The 6,714-nt window shown below is 34.3% G+C and overlaps 1 long non-coding RNA gene across 1 annotated transcript; it reads right to left on the reverse strand.

Moving 5' to 3' along the window:
- Window positions 1–1,108: 1,108 nt before the first annotated feature.
- LOC136854418 (uncharacterized) lies at window positions 1,109–4,523 on the reverse strand. The gene is made up of 3 exons (XR_010857691.1): window positions 4,399–4,523; window positions 3,315–3,404; window positions 1,109–1,282 (listed from the first exon to the last, which is right to left on the reverse strand). It is a non-coding gene; the product is annotated as an uncharacterized lncRNA (long non-coding RNA).
- Between the last annotated feature and the right edge of the window lie 2,191 nt (window positions 4,524–6,714).

A 6,714-nucleotide genomic window follows, 5' to 3' on the forward strand; every position in this document is an offset into this window, starting at 1 on the left:
CTCCCTAGGTCTGATGATTGCGTTTTTTACCCCAATCTATTGCCAGCATCCTTAAGAGAAACTTTAGTGTTTATTACCATTATCCTAACCCCTGCATCTATATAAAATCAGCACGTTCTTTAACCTATTCTATCCTATCCTATATTTAAAGTTCCATATCTAACTTCCCATCAAGTCCTAGCTACAAGAAAACTATCAACTTTGCAGTTCTAATCTAAGTTAAGTTAGATGGTTTGAAATTCCTGTTGTGCATTGTGACAAAGTCACCATGCTTGTTTTGAACTTCCTGTTGTGCATGGTGACCAAGTCACCATGCACAACAACAAGTCCACCTTTGCCTGGCAGGTGGCACAGCCACCCCGGCAAAGGTGGACTTCGGAAGTGGGCAAAGAATAACACTAAAAATGCAAAACAACTCTCACGCAAAACAACTCTCACGCAAAACAACTCTCACGCAAAACAACTCTCACGCAAAACAACTCTCACGCAAAACAACTCTCACGCAAAACAACTCTCACGCAAAACAACTCTCACGCAAAACAACTCACTAAAACAACTCTCACGCAAAACAACTCTCACGCAAAAACAACTCTCGCAAAACAACTCTCACTAAAACAACTCTCACGCAAAACTTTCTTCTGAAGCTGAAATAATTACTCAAGAGCTGTAAAAATTGTTATTGTTCGAAAACTTTAAAGTTCCAAAATAGAGACTTAACTAAACTTCACAATTCTAAAAAACAAAACTAGCTGAAATTACAAGATCAAACCACTTAAGGCAAAAGTTTACATAATTTAAACAAGTTTAAACTAGATTTACTCTACACTCAAAAATTACCTTCCCACACACACACAAACTTCCACACGATAAAACAAACTTTTGATGCTAAAATATAAACTAATAAAAAATAAATAAAAATTAAATACTTAAAACAAGTTCTGAAGCTGAAACAAATCCTAAAATTTCTTGAAATGTTCTAAAATTTCTTGAAATGTTAAACCTTTGCAATTTCAAAGGAAAAAAATAAACTTTCAAAAATTTCAAAACTAAGGTTATGAATCTAAAAATAAACCAAATGCATTAAAACAAACCCTAAAGTTAAGAATTCAGAGCACTTCTAACCCTCACAGATATGCACAGCGTCTACAAGTCGAGTTCTAGTTGTCTGGGTAACCTGAATTCAGAGCACTTAGAATCCTCACAGGACATTCAGTCTTAACGAAAAGCGTTGCTTTCCATAGTATTAGTGTATGTTATGGTCTGCTACAGCTACACCAAGAGCCTGTGCATAAGAAAGTGGTTCGTTTGGTTTTAGAATACACTAAAAGTTTCCATGACTTAACCTACCCTCTTAAAGTTCTGTTAGTCACAGCAGCTATTCTAAGGTTATGAGTAATGAGTAAACTTTCCCATTAACAATCCCATATATTAGTATTATTGTTACTTCAAACTGCCATCAATTTTCACATTAACAATCTCATAGTACTATTGTTCCTTCAAGCTCCCAAAAAGATAACAGGATAGTGTGTCCCATCCTTAAGATATAATAGGGCGCCAATCTTACACTGAAACAACCGCATCTAACTTTAGTACTACATAACTATGAAAGGTACCATGCAATGCAAACACTTGCTATCTGGCAACTTTCGCCCTTTAGTATCCATCTTAAGGGAATTGAAACTGCACATTCCCAAGGGGCGAAAAATAAAGTTGGGGAATTCAGAATAAGAAAAGTGTTCCCGAAACAAGCTTCAACCCTGGAGGAAAGGTGGATAAAGGTAGGGGTCAATGAAAATATGCAATGCAATCTGAACTATTTCCTAACATGAAAGCTTTGCTTGAGTAAGAGGGGGGAGGGTGGGGGTGTTTACCACGTTGACAGGAACAACTTTAACAAGAGAGCCCAAATCTGAATTACAGTTGCCACTATTAACCAGCCTATTAGAATACCTGACAAGTCCACGACACCAGTGTCAAAATAATTCTTTAAAATACCAAGAACTGGGCTAGGGCTCTTAGAAAATCGTTAAGATCCATCTGTTACCTGTCTAGTTCCTATTTACTAGTGGGAATGAAATTTTAAGTTACAAAAGTATGTCAGACAGTTACCCTACCCTATTCTCAGTTGCATTAATACGTTCAAACTTATATCTCATGACCAAAAAAGGGCTCAAGTACTGTAATACCCTCTGCTATAAATAACTTTCACTGTCAAATGTCTCCCTAGGTCTGATGATTGCGTTTTTACCCCAATCTATTGCCAGCATCCTTAAGAAAAACTTTGTGTTTATTACCATTATCCTAACCCTGCATCTATATAAAATTAGCACGTTCTTTAAATGCAATTCTATCCTATCCTATATTTAAAGTTCCATATCTAACTTCCCATCAAGTCCTAGCTTTAAAGGAAACTATCAACCTTGCAGTTCTAATCTAAGTTAAGTTAGATGGTTTGAAATTCCTGTTGTGCATTGTGACAAAGTCACCATGCTTGTTTTTGAACTTTTGTTGTGCATGGTGACCAAGTCACCATGCACAACAAGTCCACCTTTGCCTGGCAGGTGGCACAGCCACCCGGCAAAGGTGGACTTCAGGAAGTGGGAAAAGAATAACACTTTAAAAAATGCAAAACAGCTCTCACGCAAAACAACTCTCACTAAAACAGCTCTCACGCAAAACAGCTCTCACGCAAAACAGCTCTCACGCAAAACAGCTCTCACGCAAAACAACTCTCACGCAAAACAGCTCTCACGCAAAACTTTCTTCTGAAGCTGAAATAATTACTCAAGAGCTTTAAAAATTGTTATTGTTCGAAAACTTTAAAGTTCCAAAATAGAGACTTAACTAAACTTCACAATTCTAAAAAACAAAACTAGCTGAAATTACAAGATCAAACCACTTAAGGCAAAAGTTTACATAATTTAAACAAGTTTAAACTAGATTTACTCTACACTCAAAAATTACCTTCCCACACACACACACAAACTTCCACACGATAAAACAAACTTTTGATGCTAAAATATAAACTAATAAAAAATAAATAAAAATTAAATACTTTAAAACAAGTTCTGAAGCTGAAACAAATCCTAAAATTTCTTGAAATGTTCTAAAATTTCTTGAAATGTTAAACCTTTGCAATTTCAAAGGAAAAAAATAAACTTTCAAAAATTTCAAAACTAAGGTTATGAATCTAAAAATAAACCAAATGCATTAAAACAAACCCTAAAATTAAGAAAACTTACGAGTTTTGATTAAGCTAAAATATGTTAGGAAGGTTGCTCAAATCACTCCACTAAAAAACAACACTTACTCACCCATTAATCCTGTTTAGTCATAAGGTATCGGTACATCCAAGATAATTCAATGACTCACTGTGCCACGCTTATTTAACGACAAACGCTGACCTGAAATAAAATATATATAATGCCCAAAATATTCTAGCAAATAGAAAGAACCAAAGGCTGACTACTGGTTACAATCAGCTGGGCTATCTGATAAGTTTTAAAATACCAAGACAAGGAGCACAAAGCAAGGCTTTATAAATAAGTGTTATTACTAGTTTATTGCTATTTAAGCCTACAATAATTAAAAGTTTAAATCAACTTAATATACACCATGTTTGGAAGGCTATGGTGGTCGAGTTAAGCCTCTAGTCAAGAAACTTTAAACCCTATTGCATCGTAAGACTAGCTCAATTGCAGCATAAAGTTAAAATGAAAACATCCGTAGCACTACATAAGATTGCTAGTATAAAACCAACGTGCATAGTATTACCACTCAAAGAAAACTAGTTCAGCTTCGTAATAAATAGGCTTCGAAACTAAGTCTTAAATACCATGTTGAAGGGCAATCTACAACAAGACCTAGCATACTAAACATTTTGAACAGTTATTATAGGAATTTACAGCAAAAATCTAAAATACCAATATTTGAAGATACAGAACCTGCAAACGGGAATCCTTTCATACGACAACTGTATGTCACAGCTCAAGTACCACAATCTAAATATTTGAGAAATAAAGGCAAAACTGGCAACAGCATCCACTCGCTAACCCAACAAACCTTGAAGCACGCATTCACGCAGTGCTTCACGCCTAGTCTTTCAAAGTCTATTCACAATACGACTTATCCGAGAACTGCTCAAGCTTCTTTAGGCCTCAAATGAATGTTGTAAACAGAAGACATGCAAGTGAAGCATATAGGCTATTTGAACCTAGAACCAATTTTAAGACAGGCTAGAGGGCCTTTGTACACTGGGCACCAAGACTGTACAACAAAATACCGCCTGAAGTGAAGATCATATAAGAAGAAAGCAAAGAACTACTCTCCTATTCTGCATGAGCTACGAGACTGACGAGAAAACACTAAAACAATTATAAAATTTAAGAAACACCTTACTTTGAAAACGTACAAGGGGCCCGTCAGAGAGGGAATCATCGCCCTGAGGACTCTCCATAAAGCCAAACAAAGTGAATCAAAGCGAAAAACAACGTTCCTCCAGAACGGCACGGCCGAAATCCCGGACACAAATGAACAAGAAAGTCGAGTTAGTATCAACGAAACCTGTCTTACCAAGCCGGAGACTCTACAACACTGAAACAAGCTTTCTTGAGGATAACAGCCAACGACCGCTGCAACTGCCTGTTTGTGGGACGTCCCTTTTATCGACCTTTCGCCACCGAAGAAGTTTAAGGCGATGATCAGAGAATCGACAGAAATTATTATTATTATATTATTATTATTATTATTATTATTATTATTATTATTATTATTATTATGGAGATTTGCCATTCACTCTTCCTTTTTAGCAAACTCATGAATTATGTATCGATGAAATTATTATTATTATTATTATTATTATTATTATTATTATTATTATTATTATTATTATTATTATTATTATTATTATTATAGTTGTTGAAGTTGTTTTCAGCAGTGCTTAGCATAAGAGTTCATAAATATTACTTTTTACTAGCGTACTTAATTTAGTATACTGTATTGTGTTCATCTTATCGTTCATCGTATATGGCCCGGAGCTGAAACAAAGGATATTATTATTATCTTTATTATTAGTTAATAATGTAAAGTGGCGTCACAATGACACGGTCATAGAAAAAAATAGTATAGAGCACTTTTGTTAAGGTGATTCAACGGTGAGCTAATTGACTCACACCAATGAATGCAAGGTAATTTTTATAATTAAAATTATTATTACTAATTAAAGGTGCGCAGGTTCGTAATCTACTACGGTAAAAGGTCACCTTTAGAGATTTGCCATATGGATTCAAGGCTTGCAGTGATAAATATATCCCAAAATTTTGGGGAAATTGAGAAGGTAGGAGGACAAAGTGGCATTAATTAAATAATTTATATCTGTCGTAAGTGATATAATTAGCGGCTAATTCGAACAGTAGTCAATAAATTTACTGAAACCAGATCATATTGTTCGAACATCGCCTGATATTCGAATCCTGTTTCGATATTATTAGGTGGAGCTATGAAAACTATTATCATGAGGATTATATATATATATATATATATATATATATATATATATATATATATATATATATATATATATATATATATATATATGTGTGTGTGTGTGTGTGTGTGTGTGTGTGTGTGTGTGTGTGTGTGTGTGTGGTATGTGGAGTTCTGAAAAATATGATCTTGTGGATTATATATATATATATATATATATATATATATATATATATATAGATATATATATATATATATAGACAGATAAATAGATAGTTAATAGACAGATATTAAGCCACCAATACATTTTACTATCCAGTTCACTACAGCTCGGGAATAACTTAGCTTACATCCAAGAGGTATTATGATTAATAAATGTTTCGTCACCAGTTCTCAAGAGAGGTACAAGTTGACATCGACTCTGCTGTACATGCCTGTCGAATTCAGGTTTTGTACTTAGAATCGATATCAACCCATCTTCACCATGATAGCTGTTTGGTAAATTTGTAACGCGTGGCTAATTATGAAATTTTCGAATTTGTCATCACCAAGGGTTTTTCTTATATTCACAAACATTAGGCCACAAATATCATAAAATATCTAGTTCACTACAAAAGGTGGAGCTCTTAAAAAATACACACATATATATATATATATATATATATATATATATATATATATATATATATATATATATATATATATATATATATATGCTCCCACAAATATTAAGTCACAAAGCGTATATTGCCCAATTCACTAGACCCTACGAATAGCTTGCAACCAGAAGAATTATAACTGATAAGTGATTCGTTACCAGTGGTATTGGAAACGTTGTTGTATTTTTTAGAAACAATGTTGTACTTTTAACCATGGGTGATGTACTGTGACTTTTGACCATTGACCCATCAAGAAAGGTGTAAGTTGATATCAACTCTGCTGTATAGGCATAATTCTCTTTTATTCTGATAGACATTAATAAGAGCATTCTCTACGATTCTTCGATATGAAACCAGAAGGTAGTCAGGTTCGATGTTCCTATAGACATGTTCTTCATGCCTCTACGTATGGGAGTTTTATTTGCTGGTATATCCCTTATTTTGTTATGCCCATTGGTTTGAAGAGATATCTTACTGGCTTGGTTGATGGCTTTTCCGCCGACATAGCTGGTTGAGTTATTTACAGATGAAATCGACTCCTTTGTCTATGTAACCGTCAGAACAGGTTCCT

Source organism: Macrobrachium rosenbergii, chromosome 29 (assembly GCF_040412425.1).
Source record: "Macrobrachium rosenbergii isolate ZJJX-2024 chromosome 29, ASM4041242v1, whole genome shotgun sequence".
NCBI classification, from domain to species: Eukaryota; Metazoa; Arthropoda; class Malacostraca; order Decapoda; family Palaemonidae; genus Macrobrachium; species Macrobrachium rosenbergii.